Genomic DNA, 22,408 nt, shown 5'->3' with positions numbered 1-22,408 from the left:
TTGTGGGTGGCAGAACAAAGATAATGCCTTTTCACAAAGACAGGTTTATTTCCTCAAAGCCAATTTTTGAAAGCCATTACGGAAGGACACAATGCCAAAGCTAACCATGAAAGGGATACGTCGAGTAGCAAAGGCTCTGCGTTAATTGGTGGCATAAATTCGAGCCGTCGCGTCGTCCCGTCCGGTGAGACGCGACGCGCGGACGGCATTCTTCTCATCCTCATTTTGTTGAGGTGTCACTCAGCTCGATATGGTGGATTGGTTGGGGTTGGGCTTGACGTCGTAGCTACTCCTCCTGCTGGGCCGCTGCGTTTGGTGAGACGCGCCCTCCTCCTCTGCCTGCTGACCGACACGACGCGTGCGTGCATGCTGGCTTGGATGGCTGGCTAGACCGGAGCGTACAGGTGGACGCCTAAGCTTTGTCGGGGTGATCTGATGAGATGGATGCACCTACCTGCAGATGCGAGCATAGTTTAAAAACCTGAACCGGCAATCAAATTGGTGAGGCGGTTCGGGTTTTTATTGGTCGGACCGCGGGTTCATCGGTTCATTTGCGACAAAAAACAGGAATATTTAAGGTGACTTTTAATTTTTTGACCTCACATCAAATCAAATGCGACGCGAGGGTTAGGTGTTTGATTCCTGACGATCGCTAAAATACCCTCTCGTTTAGGGTTAGCAGCGACGCTGCAGGCGATTCCTTGCTCGCCGGGAGGATCGCTACCTTCCACCCATACCGAATCGTCGTCCTTCAGCCCTAAATCGTCGTCGTCATGGCTTTCGTTTCTCACTATTTTGTTTCGCGGGATGAGGGAGACACAAAGGGCCTGGGGCACGCGGCCCTAAATCCTCATCGTCATGGCGGCGTAGATGGATCTATACGTCCAAGTCTGGGAAGAAAGAAGAGATTGATCTGGACGGGATGCTTAAGAGTATGAAATGACTTGATGAGGAGTTGGATGGTGTGATGATCGTGAAGGCCGATGCTAAGAAATTCAAGGCGGAGGCTAGATGGATGGTAGTCGCCAGTCACACAGACAGACCTTTCAGCTCGACGGCGTTCTTCGATAACATGAAATTTATTTGGGGTTTGGCCCAAATACCGAAGTTCTGAGAAGGGCGATGAGAACCTGTTTATCTTCCAACTATTCTGCCTTGGGGGGGGGGTGGAGGAAGGTCGTCCACGGAGGACCCTGGCTCTTTAGGGGGTCCGGAGTGATCATCAAATACTACGGCGACAAGACATACCCGGAGTCGATGGTGTTGGATGGCTTGCATGTGTGGGCTCAAATCCACAAGGTCCGAACCTGTTATGCCTTGAAACGGTGGTGGACCAGCTCGCACGCAGGATTGGTAAAGTTAGAGCGGTGCTACTCCGCCCTACCCTCTACTACGAGGATGATTATGTTCGTGTGCGGGCAAGGGTTTTTTACTACCAAACCGCTAAATCGATTCACTCCGCTGACGGTAGAAGGGGAAGGTACACACATGTTGGTGGTGAAGTACGAGAAAATTCCTTTCTTTTGTCAAGTGTGTGGATTCATGGGCCATGGCCATGAAGAGTGTGGCATCTTTGTGTGGAAGGAGCAGGGCAAAAAGTGAGTCAGATGGATGCTAGATCAGCGTCGAACGGTTGCGTACACTCAAGCTATGGGTGGAAGATTTGCACCGCATTGAAAGCCTTCCGTGCGGAGTCATTTATGCCAATTTGGCGGACTCCCGTGCGGAGTTGCGCTAGGTGCAATGAGTCTTTTAAATTGGAATTGTCACGGAGTGGGTGGCGCCGCGACAATTCGGGAACTCCATGACATTGCGGGGAAGCTCCCCCTCAATTCTATGCATCACGAAAACTCAAACTAGTAGAAATAGAGTTGAGGGTTTAGCCGATATGTTATGTTTTGATAATTGTTATGTTACTGATAGCTAGGGTAGAAGTGGTGGCATCCGTGTATTCTGGAACACCCCAATAAAGCTTGAGTTTTTGGGTTACTTCTCTTATCATATTGATTTTGAAGTAGATGAACCGGGTAGAGAAAAATGAAGATTAACATGTGTCTATGGTGAGTCCCAAACACACCTAAGTCAAACTTGGAGTGTGTTAAAAGACATCAGCGGTTCAAGTGCTCTCCCCTGGCTTTGCATAGGGGAATTCAACGAGGTTCTATGTCCAGAAGAACACGAGGGCATGGCGCAACGGAGCAATGCACAGACACATGGCTTTAGAGAGGCGGTGGATGTTGAGAAGGTATCCTGTGCAACGCCTCAACTCATGCACCAGGTGCACCGATGGCCCATGAGCCGTCAGATTAAAAATAAAGGGACAGGATCCATCAACAGTGTGGGCTGCTGGAACATTTACAGAGAGGACCTTGTAGTGTCGCTGAATAGTTCGACTTTCGAGTACTACGAAGCGTTTACGACAAGTCCACGACCCAGTCGTCTTCTCTTTCTCTCGCCCTCTTGTGTCACGCGATCTAGAGTTAGGACATTTTGCTCTCCTCTACCAGTCGAGTTTCCTCTTTGGCTTGTACCAATGATCTCTGCCTATTGAAGCTCTAGCAGCTGTCGTACCATCTGAATCGGCCACGCACACTGAAGTTCTTTTTGCAGCGGGCCGGCGGCGGCTCGTTGAGAGTGCTTCAATGTGGTCCATCTGTAGGAGCTCTTCTATTTGCAAACAAATGGAAACGGAAAGTGTGAAACTGAACTTTGTGAAATCAATACTAGTTGTACATTGTAGCAGTCCTCTAAACTAATGCCCTTGTTGGATGCTGCTGGTTAGTAGCTTAGCTTAGTTGTTTTGTTCTTTGCAACTCAAGAAATACTGTTCATGAGGCTATGATGTTTGAAGAATAGTGCTTAATAATTCCCCTGGCAGCCGTATTAAATCCGTAGACATGTACACGTTGTATATGTGAAATTGCATAGGACCAACACTTTATTTGGGCCCAATAGCTCCTGTGCGACGTTTTTGAGGTGAATTGGCAAGAGTGCGACGTTGTTCGAGCGAATGGCTGTGGTGCGACACATTTGAGCATGTAAATAGCCCAGGGCCACATGGGGTGTTAAATGTGGTTAAATTGGTCGTCAACCAAGTCCGCCCGTTTATGTTAGAACATGTGGGTCCAATTTAATTGTTCCTCAAAACAGCTGACCGTGCCCTGCCGCCCGACCGTGCCGGGCCCGCCACTCTGCCCCCCTTCTCCTCTGGTGGCGGCGGACCTTGCGTTCTCGGTGGCGGCGGCGGAGCCCTCGTTCTCAACGGCAGCGGAGCCTTCATCAGAAGAAAATGGTGAGTGAATTCAAACCCTAGTCGCCCTCCCGTTCCTCTCTCGGGCCCGTAGATCTCAGCTCGTTTCCTCTGTTTTCGCTTGCGGAATCGATAGGTTGTGAGGGAAGACCGTGGGCATACTGAGATGGAGCCGCCAGATTCAACTTCGAATAGGTAATGCGCCTCTCTCCGATCCAACTTTGCATGCAATTAGGGGGTGGCCTCGTCTGCTCTTTCTCACGGGCTCACACTGTCCGCCACTGACAGAGGGGATGCTGCCGCTCGGACCTTCGAATTGATAGTCAATTTCTTTCCATCAAAGGCAAAATTAGTTGATGGTAGCATACAGAACATTGAGAGAGACACAATTGTTAAATGGGAGGTTGAGTTTACAGAGATTGATCCACAAGTTCTACAGAACATGGGAGAGACGGCAGTGAAGAAATGGGTGGAAAAAATTGGGGAGAATATTGTTTGGGGTCCAGAGCAAGAAGTATCACTGTTGCGGTTTGATGATTGGAAAGGAGAGTATGTGAGAATAGAAGATGGTGAACAGATTGTTGAAGAAATCGATCGGCAAAACGGCTGGACAAGCAAACGGGCTAATTTTTTTGCTGAGCTCGTTGATCTGAACATTTTTTTGAAGGTTGGATATGTGCCATCACAATTGGCTGCGCAGATGGTAGATGATGATTGGGCTACACAAAGGCCATTGATTCCCATGTGTACTGAACTTACAGTAATAGCCGAAGAGGGACAGGTGACTGGAACTGAAACTGAAACTGCAGCAACTGTTGATTGGAATGTAGTTGAATTAGATGAGCCTACTGATTTGGTCATTGCACCAATGCCTGACATTGAGATGGCCAAACTTTTTGGCATTCCAGTCGATGACAGAGATAAGCAGGAGAGGGGCGAATCTAGTTTGCCTGCTAATGCTGATGAAGAAGTAGATGGACAGTTGATGGAACAAGCTGCAGATGAAGTAGATGATGCACATGATGATGAGCTGGTGCATGTGTATGACAAAGAAAACCCTGTCATTGAAGTAGGCAAGTTGTTCCCAAGCATGAAGGAGTTTAGGATGTGTTTCAAGACTTATGCAGTGAAACATGAGTTTGATGCCAAGACAGTTTGGACTGATAGAAAGAAGTTTTATGCGAGGTGCAGAGGATTTGATGGTAGTGTGAAGCCTTGCAAGTGGTACATATCTGCTAGACTGCAACCTGGTGGAAGTACTGTCAGGGTTAACCAAATCCCCAATCAACATACTTGTATTACAAGTTCACAGAGAGTATGAACCATGACATCACAACTTTGGGTTGCAGAAAAGATCACCCCAATTTTAGCCAAAACACCAAACACTACTGCCAAGAAACTCAAAGTAGACTTGGAAAAGATGTACCCCATTAAACTGAAATATACCACAGTGTGGAAGGCAAAACAAAGGGCAATGAAAAATTTATATGGTGATTGGGCAAATACATTTAGGATGCTTTACAACTTCAAAGCAGAAGTGGAAAAGAGGTCACCTGGCAGTGTTGTGGAGATAGATACAGAGGTATCAGCCGAAGGTGAAGTCAAGTTCTTCAAGTTTTTTATGGCTTTGAAGCCTTGCATCGATGGGTTCAAAGCAGGGTGCCGTCCATATTTGAGCATAGACTCATCATTTTTGACAGGCAAGTGGAGTGGTCAGTTGGCAGCATGCAATGTTCTAGATGGACACAACTGGATGTTTCCTATTGTTGTTGGCTTGTTTCAGTCAGAAACAGAGGCTTCATGGACATGGTTCATGATCCAGTTGAAAAGATGCCTAGGGCCAGTGTCACCTTTGGCTATACACACAGATGCATGTAAGGGGCTTGAAAATTCAGTGAAAAATGTTTTCCCACATGCTGAGCAGAGGGAGTGCTTCGGTCATTTGTGGATGAATTTGATCAAAAAAATTAGAGGAGAAGAATTTGGGCGCATGTGGCCAGCAGCAAGATCTTACACTAGACAGACACACAAATATCATCTTGATAAGATAATGGCAGCATGTGATGAGTTTGGTCCATGGCTGAACACCTACCATTCTTTGTTATGGTACAGGTCAGCATTCAACACTGCCATCAAGTGTGACCACATCAACAACAATTTGGCAGAGAGTTTCAACAACAAGGTGAAGGAGTTAAAAGATTTGCCTGTGCATGACATGGTTGACCAAATCAGGATCATGCTCATGCGGTTGTGGGAATTGAGAAGAAGGATAGGTGATTGTCTGCAAGGTGATAAGCTTCCAGTAGTGGTACAACAAGTGGTCAATAGGAGCAGATGTCTTTCACATTTGTTTGTTGAAAAATCTTCACCTTGGGGTGCTGAAGTTAGAGATAACAAAACTGGAAGGAGACATGTTGTTAACACTGAATTGCATGATTGCACTTGCCTCGAGTGACAACACACTGGTAAACCATGTGAGCATGCCATTCTCTTCTTAGCATCCCAACCGAAGATAAACATGCACCCATATTTGCATGAATATTATTCGGTAGCAAGATTCAAAGCTGCATATGCTACTCCAATTCCAGCACTTACAGATCAGTCTCAGTGGCCTGAAGTGGACATTGAATTTTCCATGTGTCCTCCCTTGACGAAAAGAAAGGCTGGCAGGCCTAAACATAGTAGATTCAAGGCATGGTTTGAGAAAGGTGGGAGTAGTAAGAAGGGAAAGAAAGATGGAAAGCCAAAAAGGGCCCAAAAAGGTAACAAAAACAGATGCAAGTTGTGCCAGGAACTTGGGCACAGAGTGGGATCTGTCAAATGCCGTTACACTCCTGATAAGCCAAAGTATGTTCTTGTGTATTTGTTTGTGTTTTGATTTGGTGCTTTTTTCCAATTACTATATCTATAACATTTTCCCAATGGCCAGGAGGAAGCGAGCAAGTCAGCCCCTTGTTGTTGAACAGTGTTGGCCAACAAAAAAAGCAAGAGTCAATGGCGGTAGAAAGAAGAGAAGTGTGCCTGAGCCTGAGCAGACTGAAGAAAATCTTGCTGCAGTCAACATTCAGACTGAAGAAACTGCTCTCGAGGTTGAAACTGAACCTGAGCGTGTCGAGGTTCAGACTGAAGAAACCCATGTTGAGGTACACACCGAAGAAACTGAAACTGCTGTCAACATTGAGACTGAAGACACTGATCACGAGGGTGTTGGCGAGGTGTTGGAAAGACCAGTGAAGAAAACCAAGATGATCAGTGAACTTGTGTGTGTAGTAGAACCAAAAACAAGAAGTGCTAAGGCGAAGAAGGGCACGCGACGTGGTAGGAAGAGGTAGAACAGAGAACAGTTTGAAAATTTGGGGCATGTAATAATATTTGTAACTTGGTGCGTACTGGTAGTCACTATGTATCCCCGTATTTCTATTCGAACTTGTTTGTTGGTACCTTGTCTAAACCAGCCAAATAAAATTCAAATTTGGGCTCAAATTTGAATTAGGGATGGGGTATTGATGTTTTAATGCTATCTAAAGTACCTCAACTGAAATATGTTTGCTTGCTGATCATTCCGAGCCCTTTTGGTAAGTTGAACTCATAGTCATGAAAAATGTGTCTCAAATGACCTCCAAAGGTAGGATAAACAGCCTCGTATTTAAGCAAGTTTTTTTGGCACCTTGTCTAAACCAGCCAAATAATTTTTCTACACATCTATTCTACCTATATAGTGTAAATCTAAAGTCTCACTATTTATTGAATTAATTTTCTATTATTTTCATTTTTTTTGAAAAAACAAGGTTTAATAGAAAATTATATATAAAACAAGTTTAAAACATGAAAATGAGAAAAGTAAGTTAAGATCTTTCTTAGTCAATCCAAAATGAAGTTTTGGTGAGGTTTTCACACTTTTCATTTTCAAAACCCCACCTACTCTCGGGTGCCTACTACTCTCTCCATTGAACTCCATACTACATTGTTCGAGGAATGACAATTTTGTGAAGGATTTTTCGTAAAAATGTATGTAAACCATATTTATATTTTTTTTCTCGTTACTATACGACATAATAAGACTATGTGCGCAAGTTTTATATATTTTTTGATTTTTTTTGAATTAGTTATGCTCAACCCTAATCAGTCAAAACCCCTCTCAAAACCTCTCAAACCCCCGCACACTACCGGGTCGTCGATCGTGTGCGTGGACGGTTGAGATCAGGCGCTAGGGTTAGCTATAGTGTGCATCGATTCGCATGAGACGCGCTGATTGGTTGAATCAGTGTGCATCGATCCGCATGAGACGCGCTGATTGGTTGATTCAGTGGGGTTTGGATCAGCCTCTCTCGTTGGGGCATCAGTACCGTTCATTTGAATCCAACGGCAAGAGTTGACGCGGTGCATGGACCAAGCCTACGCAGTGCCCTTTCCATCGTTGCATGCGTGCCCGTGCCTACCCGTAGCATGCATGCCCACCCGCAGAACTGCGCCCGTGCGTTGCATGCATGCCCTCGACGTAGCCCTGCTCCGCCACCCCTATCGACGCAGTAACCTGTCGCATGCCTACCATTAGAACTGATGCATCGTCGCATGAAAGCATGCACCCGACCACAATGCAGCAGCCCGATGAAGACAACCAAAAAGCCAACGCTGCATTGCGTGCTGTAGATGGCGTGCTCCTCTTTGAGGACGCAATACTGGCATGGGGTGTCGATGTGGGTATCGATGCAGTTCAAACGGCGTGCTGCCCGTTAAAAGATGGGCAAATGAAGGCGTCCATTATTGTCACGTCTCCCATCGACCAAACGTTGCCCTCTAGCCAGGCCCTAGCAAGATGTGCAAATTAATGGGCTACGGCATGAATGCACGGGCGGCACACGCAGAGAACCCGGGGCAGGCATGTCCCCTTGACCCATGACGGCACAGACGCGTGCGTGAGCCCGCCCCCCTTGACCCGCGACCGGTGGCACAGAAGGATCGCAGCCCGTTTCCCACGCTCGTGTACACACTTTCATGGGGCGCCACCAAACGCCGCCCGCCCATTAATTCTACGGGGTGAAACCACGTCGCACTTGGGCTATTTAAGCCGGGCACTATCGTCTTCCTCTCCCTCCTCATCCACACCCCATCCTCTGCCTCCTCTGCCCTCCTTCTTCCTTCTTCTTCATCAAACCCGATCGAGCCCTCGAGCCATCCCGCCACCATGCAGTACAACGGTCCCACCTACCGCTTCCCCCCAACCGTGCCGGAAAGGCTCTACCCGGCCGGAGTTTATGTAGAGAGAACCCTTAGGGTTTGGGCGATCTCGAGGTGGAGGGGCGCAAGGGAGTTAACGGAGTTCTTCCTTGCGGTCGGCTTCCGCCACCTCCCCCGCGGCTCTCCTCGGATGTACCATCTTGAGGAGGTCAACCACAACGGCGTTGTGGTTGGGCTCCTCGCCACGTTCACTAACCCTTTCGATGCTTTCCATCTCCTTGGGCGAGCGTATTGGGTTGGTTGTGAGTTCATAGCTTTCACAACCTACAATATCTTCACCGACTTCAATGGCATCTTCCCCAAAAACGGCGTTATGCACACGCTCCCGTACCCCATCAACAACGGGGAGGAGTGAAGGGCGGCGCCCGGAGGAGCGAGGTGGCCCCGGAGGAGGAGGAGAAGAAGAACCCGCGTTTGGTGCCCCCCTATCTATCTAGCTTGCTATAGATCTGTCGTATTAGTTTTTTTAAGTTGTAATCGTTATGCTACTATTATTAAGTTTTATTAGTACTTTAAGTTGTAAGGCTATCATGGAGTTGTAAGGCTATCGTGGAACTATGGGTTGCAATCTTTATGCTTCTATATAATCGTTATGCTACTATATATATTGTGTGTTTCGTGCTATTATTTGTGGATTGCTATGGGTTGTTTTTGCTTATTATTCGTGTATTGCTATGGGTTGCTACGGGCCCGGGTTTCTACACCACAATCACCACACACACCATCTTCAAAATATTGGCCAAACCATGGACATGCAACTAGGAGCCCCATGCAAACCCACTATGGACATGGGTGCAACTAGGAAATGCAAACTAATTTACTTCGGGCACTTCATGCAAGCATCAACTCATTTAGTTCATGGAACCGTAGACATGCATAAAAACAATTAACATTTAGTTTTAGTGCATCAAAAAATGATCCATCACAAAATTTAGTGCAAGAAAAAGGCCAAAATAAAAACAAGTAACATTTTATTGGGCCCCATTTTATTTGCCGAAGTTAGAGGTGGGCTGGTGCCCCTACGCGGGTGGGCTGGTCACGGCCCAACATCTATTCGGCAGCCCAATTTTGTTTTTTACTAGAAACTGAATTTGGGTGTGTACTGTGTTAACTGAAGAACAAAAACAGAGGAAACAGAGCATGCATGAACACTGAATAATTTGTGTTCCAAATTGCTGCTTCAATTCAGATACATAACTTGGCATGGCGCACAGATCACATCCTCTACCCTAACAGGCCTAAATGCCCCTTCTTATGACGGATGAACAACAAATAAAACAAAAACAGAGCAATGATACAACAATAGAACCCCTCTGCCATGATATTTGCTTGCTTCTGCAAATCGATCATCTGCATTAGATGTTTCTTGATCTTCTTCAGTTCCTCGGTCAGTTCGGACTCCGCATGCAGTTCAGCATTGCGCGCATACATCGCCATCGGCACGACTCTGCCCGCCCCTCCGCCTGAGCTCCCCGTATTTTCCACAGCAATCGGCGGCACCCGCCCAAATTGAGCTCCCAGGTTGCGGCCATGCTCGAATCAACGTAGCCCTCAAACTGAATCCTATCAACATATTCATCAATCCACTCGAAATGGTAACATTTCTTCAAGATCTGAAAAGAACAACATGAACCCTAAATCCCAAATTCGAGGAGAAAAAACAAAATATGGAGAAATCAGAGCAAAAGACAGCGAAAGAACGGGCTAAGAACTGAGATCTAACCTTTCCATCCCTTCCTTCCATTGGTTTGCTCAAGCATTTCACAAATTCCCGCCCAAGATTGCCATTGTCATCCCTCTTAGTGACCAACCGTTTAAGAGGGTCTGGGCGTGGGCAGTCACAGGGCACCTTGTGAGCAGCACTGGTCCATACTGTCGCCATTTTGAGTGCGTGGCGGAGGAGGTAGACATTTGCGCTAGGTCGCCGGAGAAGAGAAAGATTGGGGAAAGGGGATGAATGGGCGGTGGCGGGCGGACGGGCACAGGCGCTCGTCTCTTCTAGCTGCGAGGAGGTGGGTCCCGTGAATAGACAAGTGGTGGGTCCCGCGCTTACGTGGATAAGTGGTGAGTCCAGCCCCCAACAGCTAACGAGGGCATCAGTTGAGTTTAACATCCATGTCGTGCGTGGGCTATTTACCTGCTCAAAATTGTCGCACCACAGCCATGCGCTCGAACAACATCGCACTCTTGCCAATTCACCTCAAATGTGTCGCACAAGAGCTATTGGCCCCTTTATTTGATTATGGTTCTTCACCTGAACCACACAATTTTGTTAGGTATATAACAGTTTGAGGTTGCTGTTGGGATTAGGATTCTTTCCTTTGTAGTTTGCATTTCCTGTAACATATATCAACTTACAAAGAATTAACAAAAAAGGAACAAGAAAAGCTTTAACTTGTTCCAGCAAGTGAGAACAGATTCTTCTAATCGACACTCAAACATGGTTTTATTAGTAAGAACCATGATCTGGTACAGAAATCCGGACCAAATATTACTGAATTTTCAACACTATAAAGATAAATGTTATCCAACCAGATCACTTTTGTTTTATCATTTTTTTGGATGTACATCAGAAAATAGATGTTATTTGTGTTTTTCAGGTTCTCTCTAAATGTTCAGTTGCAAGCTCATCTTTTCAAAATATTATTTACTCTTCAAGGTAATGTTCGACTTGCATCCAGTTTCTCCTTTTTTAGCAATTGAAGATATCTCTTTCAACTGACCAGGAGGTTGCATGGTGATCAAGCTATTTGTGAATGCTTCCGTAAAAAATGCAGTGCACGGGTAGAGAAACAGTTGAGTGACAATGTTAATCTAGAGAGCACATTAGATCTTCTGTTTTAGGAAGTATGTGTCGACTAGTACAGGAGAGCTGAAGACTGAGATAGGGGATGGGGCAATTTTTTCTGACCCGAGCTTCCTGGTTCAGCAGTAAAAGAGAGGTCAAAGGTAGAACATGACTGGCTCTGGAAGTGTTTTGAATGATTCAACTGTACTACAAGGTCTAATTTGTAAATGTTCCAGCAGCCCAGATGGTAGATGGACTTTGGGCGTGTTCGGTAGTTCACTGGCTTCTCAAATCCACGTTTCCAGCCGCAGAGTCCAGCCGAACGGGTCTACTCCTGGATTTTGGACCGAGAAGCTGGCTCAAATCTGTGTGTAAAAACGACGGAGCGACGGAGTTGGAAATACCTGGCTCCAAGAAAATAGCGAAGCGGGATTTGGATAGAAATTACGGGCCTCTGCCACCGCCAAGTGATCGATCCAGCCCCGCACGCATCAGGGACACGCTCGAGCCCGACCTGTCCCGTGACTCCTCTTCCCCCTCCCCAACCCTAGCCGCCGCAAGCCTCAGGCGATGGCGCAAAGCACCTCGACCACCGGCGGACACGCTCTCCCCCGCCCCTAGTCCATGCCGTGACCCACCCTTCCCCGCCCTGCTCGCCCTCTTTCGCCACCGTCGCCGACCAGGTCCGCCGCCATCAGCGACGAGCTTCCCCGTCCCTGCCCACCCTGTTTCGCCACCATCGCCGACCAGATCCGCCGCCGCGATTCGAGCACTGTCCGTCAGCGACGAGCTTCTCTGCCGTCAATCGAGCTCCTCTGCCTCCCCGTGCACCTCATCCCAATTCTGGAAGGTGATTTCATGCCCGACCACCTCTCCCTATACATGCTCATGGTGGAATTTGTGATGTTGATTAGTTGTAGGATTTGGTGATGTGCTTTGGTAATTTTTTGTGGGTGAAGTGTTGCCTCTAGATTATAGGAAGGGGACAGAAAAAAATGTAAATGTTTTGTACATTCTCTGCTGCTGCATGTTCAGTACATGCTCATGGATAGTGCTGCATTTTGTTGCTATGTATGTTCAGTACATGTCCAGTACAACAATAGAATTTTGCTAGTACATAATTAATGACAGCAGCAACACGTGTACATGTTTTTTATAGTTGAGCACTCACATATTTTTTATAGTCAAGTTCAGAGCATGTCTTCGAGCATGACTGCCGAGTGGGATGAAGAGAACACTAGGATCGTTACCAACTTGATGGTTACGCAAGTGCGGGCTGGAAATAGGCCAAACAAAATCTTGACCCCTAGTGCATTCGAGGAAGTGGCATTGCAATTCAAAGTGAGAACCGGATTGGACTACACGAGCAACCAAATGAAAAACAAATGGGACAAGCTGAAAGCAGATTACGCTTTATTCAAGAAGCTCAAGCTAAAGGAGACCGGAGGGGGATGGGACTTTGTTCTCAACACTGTCAAACAAGATAAGGAGTGGTGGAAGAAAGCAAAAAATTGTGAGTTGTCATGTTTCTGGATTGCATTTATTTTTAATAAAGTCATATAACTTTTGTTATTACTAATATTTGTTTGCAATGTATTGTAGGACCTTAAAGGCTGCGGCAAGTTCCAAAAGCGTGGACTACGCAATGAAGAAAACTTGAGCATTATGTTTGAGGACATCACCAGTGATGGCACAGACCATTGGAATCCTTCTACAGGCATACCTCCCTCCTCTAGTGCAGCAATACCAGATACCATTGATATTGAAGCCATCACAGATGTTGATTTGCTAGAAGATCCCCAAGTGCCACCTTCTCCTGCTATGCCACCTTCTCCTAGTATGCCACCTTCTCCTTTCGTGCCATCAACGAAAAAGAGGCTTGGAAAAACCATTGATGACAAGCACAAGAAACCTAGGACTGCACAAGTGATGCAAGATGAGATTACACAGATTAAAATCATTGCTAAGGAGTCCCAAGAAACCGTTCAATCATTCATAAAGAATGATGATGCCACTTCTGTTGCCAGTACCATGAATGAAGTGCTTGCTCTTGGTATTTTAGAGGGTAGTGATGAACACTACATAGCGACTGAGTTGTTCATCAAAAGAGAGCAAAGAGAGATGTTTCTACACATGGGTGTTGCCGCACGAAAAGATTGGCTTCGTAGGAAGTTTGCCATGACGTATGGGAAATAGTTGGTTCCACTAGATGGTTTCTCATGTCTTTTGTTTATGCACTATTGAACCATTTTATGTATGCACTATCTGGATGATATTTATGTAATGTTGAACCACCATTTTCTATTTGGATCAATTACTGGTAATTGCATGTTCTGGGTACTTGCACTTTTAGGATGTTCTGGGTACTTGCACTTGTTCTGGGTACCATTTTGTGTATGCACTATCTGCATGCTAGTTGGTATCTAATAAATGTATGATTCTGTATGTGCAGATGTCATGTGATGATGATAGTGATGATGACAACCAATATGAATTGAAGAAAAAATTTATTTGTCTTCATTCCGAGCATATGTCGGTCATTTGTGAAGGAGCAACAAAAATAGTTGGAAAGTATTGCAGTAGTTGGATCATGAAGAATGAGCCTAGGAAATCTATCTTGACAGGATTTGGATGGTTGCAAGAGACTATTGGAACACCAGGGGAGACCTTTACAATGTTCAGAATGAAGACAAGAGTTTTCTTTGAGCTTCATGACTTGTTGGTGAAGGACTATGGGCTCGGTTATTCTCCATTTGTTAGCAGCTACGAGTCTCTTGCTATGTTCTTGTGGGCCTTGGGGGGTTGTGAATCAAATAGAAGGACCCAAAACCGTTTCAAACATTCACCTGACACTATCCACCGCAAGTTCCATGAGGTACTGCATTGTGTGGTCAGGATGTCTTGTCACTACCTCAAGCCGAAAGACCCCAATTTTCACACTGTGCATCAAAGGATCCTTGGTGATAAACGAGCATATCCACACATGAAAGACTGCATTGGTGCAATAGATGGGACTCACATTAGAGCTTCAATTCCAGAAGACAAGCAAATCAGATATATTGGAAGGACAGTCGCAGTCACTCAGAATGTGATGGCAATATGTGACTTTGATATGCATTTCACTTATGCTTCAATTGGACAACCTGGTTCTATGCATGACACAAGTGTGCTATTTCATGCAATGCATGCGGACAAGGCCACCTTCCCCCATCCTCCAAAGGGTTACCATGCGGACAAGGCCCCCTTCCCCCATGACTCAGAATGTTAGAACTCATTTCATGTATGCCAATTCTAACATTCATTCTTCTCTTTATTTTTCGTAGACAAGTACTACCTTGTGGATGCTGGCTATCCTAATAGAAAGGGATATCTCGCACCGTGCAAAGGTGAAAGATATCATGTGCCTGACTTTCATAGAGGTGTTCCACCCAATACTCCTAAAGAAAAGTTCAATAGGCTCCACTCGTCCAAACGCAATTGCATAGAGAGAGCCTTTGGAGTGTGGAAGATGAAATGGCAGATTCTTCTAAAGATGCCAAGCTACTCCATCGAAACACAAAAGATGATTGTTGCTGCTACTATGACTTTGCACAACTATGTTCGCTTCCATGATGAAGAAGATATTCACTTTGTTCGATGTGACAGGGACCCGGACTATGTGCCAACAATTCCGGAACGATACAAGAAATTTGCTGTTCCTTCACACGCATCGGATACATCAACTACAGCGGAAAATGGTGAAGACATGGATGTGTTTAGGCAAGAACTAGCTACAGCCATTGCTCTAAGTTGGTGAGACATCGTTGATGTTTGACACATGTACGTGGCCTTTTGATTTGCAAACTTATGCAAAACTATGAGGTGAAGCTTTGTTGATCTTAGAGACATGTATTTGCCCCTTTTGATTTGCAAGCTTATGCATAATGAGAGGCTTTTGTTCTATAAAACATGTGTGAAACTTGATGCTTATGCCATGATATACATTGTCATATGTGTTTTCAAATTTACATAATCATTCTATGCTCAAAATATGAGATATTCCACTCTGTACATGCTCTCTGTTACTACCAAAACCGCTACAGCCAAAGAAAATCACAAGTACCAGCATACAGGCATCCTGAACTGCTTCTGTACAGGCAAAATTCGGAACAGCAAAAAAAATTCCCCAACGAACAGGCCAAGCATTCCTTTACAGGCCCGGTACACACAGGAAGGAAAAAAAATCTAAATCATCACTAGCCCACGTATGCCTATAGGCCACACACAAACATGGGCTGCCAAAACGGGCCAAGCAGGCACTTTCTGGCCTTTTTACCTCGTCCATCGCTGGCAACGAGAAGCTGCAGCGCCGAACAGATCGCTCGATCCTGGAGTTTTCGTGGGAAGCTGGCTGCTGGAACCGGGCGACGGAGTTGAGGATTTTGCAGTGCTGGTGAACTACCGAACACGCCATTTGTCCCTTTATTTTCAATCTGACGGCTCATGGGACATTGGCGCACCTGGTGCATGAGTTGGGGCGTTGCACAGGATACGGTGGACGTTTGCATGTTGCCAAAACTTGGGATATAAATACCGTTTTTGGACGCACAAGAAAAAAGTTGCACGAGGAAGCTTTACATGCGTGAGGATTCGTCATCTTATGGTAGATAGAGCCTCTATTCCTATGAAAATTAGTCGTGTGCAAAATAGGGTAGCAGATCGCCTGGCTACGTACAGTCGTATGGAACGAACTATTGTTGTATGGCTGGGTCGAGGTCCATCATGTGTGGAGGAACTCTTGCCTCTTGATTGTAACCCTATGATTTTGAAATAAAACTCTATTACCATTGAAAAAAAAAACACGCGTGAGGATGGATCGGCCTTGGGATCGACAGAGTGGTGCGCCCTGTTCAGGATGGGAATGGGTCGACATCGGGTATCGCGGGTCCTGTGTTCTTCACACTACGCACGGCGATCCATGCCTGGCTTTCTTTTCTCACTATTTTACTCAAGCAAGTATAGACAACTTTTATAGCTCACACATAACCATGGCCACTGTGTCCGCCTCCGTTGGCCGCTGGCTACGGGACTTTGTCCGCCCACAGCCTCCGTGCGTCCATGCGCCACCGCCTTTTTTAGCAATCCATGCACCATTGCTTGTTTTTTTTTTGAGACAACGTCGCGAGGCTTTATTAATTCGTCACAATGTTTACAGGGACGGACGGTAGGTTCCCGGGATGGCCTAACCAAACACGGCAGCCACCACCGAGAGATAAAGCATGCCTCGCTAAGTTGTGAACTTCATAGTTGGAGCTCCTAAATTCATGTCTAAAACTGCAAAAATCAAAAAAAAGAGGAATGGGCTATTATTTCATGTACAATTGAACCGTAGCTCGCCAAATTATCCTTCTGTAGATCCTCCACCACCACTTTGCAATCCGACGCCACTTCAATCCGTCGCAAATATAGATCATCTGCCAGTGCCAGTGCTTCTCTGATAGCTAGGGCTTCGAGGGTCGATGGGTCTACAATGTTTCTGAAACCAAATGTGGAGGCACCGATGAACATACTTGTTTGGTCTCTGCATATCACCCCAATGGACCCGAATCCCTGCCTAGACACAGCCGCGTCAACGTTCATCTTAGCATTGCCCGCAGTCGGGGGTATCCACCTTTTTGGGTTCTCGGTTCTATGCACCGTCACGCCAGGGTTCTTGGCATTTATCAGCTTCAGCTCCCCCAAGTAGCTCGATATGAAACTGCTCACCGAATGGGGTGATTGATAGATGTTCTCATGGATGGCCTTCCTCCTGACTCCCCATATCGCCCAAAGTGAGACCACCAAGCGATCAAAAAGCTCCTTAGATAGTATTTCATGAATTGCAAACAGCCAATCCTTTCAGATTCTCCTCGCCCCGCTCCAGCATATGATGCACCAACTCTTCGAGAGCCAGCGCCCATACACTTGCAGACATGGGACATGAGATCAGTGCATGCTTCCATGTGTCCACGGCTCCGCAAAGTAGGCATGTATTTTCTGTTGCCATGTGACGGTGCTCCAAATTAAAACGGTCCCTGTTGGCATTGACTGCCTGGCTAAACGCCATAGAAACATCTTAAGCTTTGAGGGCACTTGGATGTGCCATATCGTAGACCAGTTGTTGGATTCGCTGAACTCATATGAAGTCCCTCCCTCCTCATTTAGCCATGCCTCCCTGCTATGCTTTGTCTTGAGAATCATGTGATAGGCAGACCGGACGCTGAATCTTCCTCTAGGATCATGATGCCACGCCCAGAAATCCTCGACTCGGCGCGTGCACAGCGGGATTTTCAGAATCGCCTCGGCGTCAAAAATGAGTGAACACCGTTCGAACCAAGCCCTCGTTCCAGCAAGCAGAAGTACTGTCGATGAGTTGTGCCACTCTCTCAGGAGGATTTGGCGCCAGAGATGTTATAGGGCGCTTGAAACTGTCTCGAGGAATCCAGTTGTGTTGCCATATATCCGTCGATGCACCATCTCCTATTCTGCGCACCACACCTTGTGCTAGGATATCGCGCCCATCCAATATTGCCCTCCATATCTGAGACGGGTGTGCTCCAAGTTTGGCTTGAAGTAGAGAACATTCCGGGAAGTACACTGCCTTGAGGATTCGAGCGCTGAGAGATGTGTCATCTGTGAGTGTGCGCATGCCTGCCTTGCTAACAATGCAAGGTTGAAAATTTCCAAGTCTCGGAAACCCAAACCTCCCAATTGCTTCGGCATGGTTAAGATATCCCATGCTACCCAGCTAGGTTTCCTCTTCCCTTGCTTAGAACCCCACCAGGATTGTCGAATAATCGACGTGATACTTTCACAGAGACCCCTTGGTAATCTGAAGCACGACATCAAATGCACCACTGCTTGTGTCCTCGCTGGTGTGCCTTCTTTGGGTTGGGTAGACCCAGGCCCAGCATACCCATCAGGTCAACTGGTACTGCCTCCCCTGACCCAATTAGGGGAGCGCCTATTCCGCGCCTTCAGCGCCGTAGAAGCCAGCTGGCGCTCACTGCAGCCCCTAGTGGGCCGGCCCACGAACGCGCATGCTGAGAATTGTATTATAACGCGAAAAACCACCAAAAAAATGGCACTCCATACGAATCGAACTCGCGCCCTTAGACAAATGTTCGAGTTTGGCTAACCACTATATCTATCACATGCTAGTGACTCATTCCAGCGTGAATTATTTAAGAACCAGCGTGGCCGCACTATTTATTGTATAATACCTCTTTTATATTTTTGAATTATTTGAAAACATTATTGGAAAACCTATTTTTTGGAAAAATTATGGACACATTTCAATATTTCATGAACATGCATCAAAAAGTTGGCCAATGCAAAAAATATCACGATTAGGAAAAAGTTCACGGATTAAAAAAAGTTAATTAATTTTGGAAAAAAATTCATGGATTTTGAAAAAAGTTCATCAGTTTTGAAAAAAGTTTACTGATTTTGTAAAAAAAAGGTTCATCAATTTTGAAAAAAGTTTGTTCAATTTGGAAAAAAATCATCAATTCTTAAGAAAGTTCATTAGTTTTTTTAAAAAGTTGATCGATTCTGAAGAGAAATGTTCGTCTATTTTTAAACAAAGTTCAGTCAATTTCTGGAAAAAGTTCATTCAAAAGAATCACCCGCAAAAAACACTTAGCAAAAGAAAAAGGAAAAAAATAGAAAAAATAGAAAAAAAGAAAAACAAACAAATCCATTGCAGTAATAAACAAAAAGGAAAAAACTAAAAAGAAAAAAGAAGAAAGGGAAAAGAGAGAAAAGGATGAAATTGAACACATCGGGTGAGGGTGGTTAGCGTGGCATACATTTTTCTAGAGGAAAAGCTAAGTATTATTAATCAAAAGACACACAAATTTGGATACAATATGAATCGTGAGGGAGGAACGGAGGAGCCAAACATGGCGCCCCTCATGCAAAGAATTTGAGAACTTAGCTAGACTATTTGCTTCTATATATTCGCCACTCTTTCTTCAAAAGTAAATTTGCAGTTAAAACTGGACGCTCGCTACTTGACCTCCCCGACAATACTCCCATAGCTACTGCTAGTGCCTTCATCTATATCCTTGATAACCTGCTTCGAGTGCGATGCAACACCAAAATTTTGGGGTACCAACGTGGTAGCATAAAAGATTCCACGAACAACTAGGGCCGAACTGCCCATGAATCGACCTTCCGCATCTCGCCACACCGCTGCTGCCGAACCACCTGAGCCAAATCGGGCTACACTAGCGTCCACATGGATCTTAGCATAACCCCGGCGGCGGTTAGCGTGTCATACGTAGCACGCTGAGATCGCCAGTTCCAAACCCAGTGGACGCGCAATTTTTTTGGGCGTTAAAAACAGAAGAAGAAAAGAAAGACGGGCCGGCCCAGCGTGAAAGAGAGGGTGTGCGCCTGTTTGCAAATGGATGGATTGTGGCTGAAGCGTCAAATAGACACTGCGATGGCCAGGCAAATTTCTTCTCACGCAGTGACCAAACATCGCCCGGTTTCTGCCTCACGGACCCCAAATTGCCAAAAATCCGCGGCCGCCTATCAAACCCCTCCCCTCTCCTCCCTTCGGTCTCGCCTAGTCCTGGCCATGGGCAGCCCGGTCCGGCCGGCCCGGCCCGGCCCGATGCTGCTCCCGGGCCAGGCTCGGGCCTAGATTTTGAGCCCGATGGCCTGGCCGGGCAGGGCCCGGGTCTGTCATTTTTGCAGTTTTCTGAAGGGGCCCGGCCTGAGGCCCGGCGGGCTTTTACGTGTTCGGGCCGGGCTTGGGCCCAAAAACTAGGCCCGATGGCTGGGCCGGGCCGGGCTCGGGCCGAGGTTTTTTGGCTCGGTCTTGGCTAGGCCCGGCCCGGCCCAAGGTTTGGCCAGGTATAGTCTCGGCACAAACCCCTCCCTTCGGCCGCGGAAGCATTTCGCACAATCCCCTCCCTCCTACGGCGATAGCGCGCGGCGGCGAACCACCACCTCTGCTTCTGCTCCTGCTTCGGTTGCCGGCATGGAGTGCATCAAGAGCGCCCAGAGGGCGGTGCTCATCGCATCGTCGTCGGAGTCGCAGTACCTCGCCGCCGGCACCGCGAGCGGCGCCACCGTCGACGAGCGATTCTCCGCGTCGGCCACCGTCGAGATTTACCGTCTCGACCTCGAGTCCAACTCCCCCGACCTCCCCCTCCGCGTCGCCACCCCCGCACCGCACCACCTCAACCGCCTCTGCTGGTCCCGCCCGGTCGCCGCTCAGGACTCCTTCTCCCCCGACCTCCTCGCCGGCGGCCTCTGCGATGGCTCGGTCGCGTTGTGGAACCCGTTGACCATGATCAGGTATCACCTCCGAATCCACCCTCCATGCCTCCCCTATCCTACCCGCCTGATCTGTTTTTTAGAGCATCAGGGAGCCATAAGAGGCCTCCCCGGTTCCATTGCAGAGCATGAAACCAACAGCGTGTTTGGTAGTTTAAGGGCATCTCCAATGGGAGGCGCTAAGCCTGGGCGCCAGGAAATAAATCCCTGTAGATCGTCGTTTAGACTGTTTATTCCTAGGGCCAGGTGTGGCATCGATGCAAAGGAAGGCATCGAGCGCTAGGCTCTTTCCTTCCCCGTGTGAGAGGCTGGGCCCTTCCTTCTAATCGGTAATTAGAGTCTGTTATTAGCGCCTCCCATTGGAAGAGTGGGCGCCAGATCCCTTTTTATTTTTTGGATATTTATTTTTCTTGCCCCAAGCGCCTCCCAGCATTGGAAAGTTTAAGGGATTGGGCATTTATGAGAGGGAGTTGGCTGAGGGATTAGGCTTGGGAAGAGCCATGTTAGTCCCAGTCCCACGTTTGGTATGGGGTGAGATTATTTATGAAAAACGTTCTGCTTAAGCCGGCTGATTTCTCGTTTCTCTAAGTCGCCTCGATAGATCGACACGTGTCTGGTGGGAACGACGCACCGCCCCACCCCGCAACCTTATCCTTTCCCAGGCCAAGTCGTTCTATTCCTCTCAATCACCACAACGGATCCCCTCTCTCCCCATCCCCCCATGTAGCCGGAGCTTTGCTCTCTTCTCTTCCTGAGCGCCTCTGCCTCTATTCCTGACCTCTCCCACCGCCGGTCGGCGAGCTGCTGTTGCTGCTACAGGGGGCGCCGCCGCGTTCTATTCTGTTTAAATAGCATATTCATTACCACTTGTCATCACCACCAAACAATATTCGTCAATGAGACATCATATAACAAGTTGGTCACTAGTCATAATCACAACTCCTCCTCATCATCATCAACTCTAACACATTGTAGCACATAATAACACATTCTAGCTACGACCTACTCCTCTCATAGGACCTACTCTACCCTCTCTTAGGTAAAATATCATAAAACAAGATAGGCATTGACTCTCCATTAAGGAAAATTGATTCTCCATAATAAAGAACGGAGATCATCCTGTCTGCAAGTCTTGGCCTACGCACAATGTTGCTTCCAAATAGCTCTCTACGATGGTTCAAACATTTTTTGAAATCATTTATTATCATGGCTTCCACGCTTTTAGAAATCCGGTATGGGCAGGAGTGACGTGGATACTGCGGCTGACCTGGCCGTGGTGGCCGTAAGCTCATAACATCAACGCAACCTTTCGGCAACATCAGATGAGGCACACAATCCATCGGGATTTTCTGTTCAAAAACATAGTAATAACTTTGTAGTTAGCAATGTAGTTTAGTTTTAGAAGAATTTATGCAAAAGATGCACGGATGTCATAATAGTAGAAATTTTTACCATGCTATCTCCATTGATGTTACCGTAGTTCAACACGTGCACTAGTGGCACGTATTGACCATAATGTGGAGGAGTTTGATAATAGCTATTATAATTCTCAAGATTAGTAAAAAATGCGATAAGACCATCTTTCTCCTTATAAGTTAATTGTGCTTCATTATTGTAGTAGTAGGTTCTGTCTACCATTTTCCATATATTTTTTGAAGAATGAAAATAAGCTGTCAATGGAAATAAGCTGTCAAATATTTTGAAATAAACAATATAAATTACTTAAATAATATGTTTGAGAAACTCATACAGCGGTAGAACTGGAAGCGTGTCAACAAGGACCCAAATGGTCATATTATTTTCGTCGATGTCAGGATGACCAA

Source organism: Triticum aestivum, chromosome 6D, assembly GCF_018294505.1.
Source record: "Triticum aestivum cultivar Chinese Spring chromosome 6D, IWGSC CS RefSeq v2.1, whole genome shotgun sequence".
In the NCBI taxonomy this organism is placed as follows: Eukaryota; Viridiplantae; Streptophyta; class Magnoliopsida; order Poales; family Poaceae; genus Triticum; species Triticum aestivum.
This window is presented reverse-complemented; position numbering follows the sequence as displayed.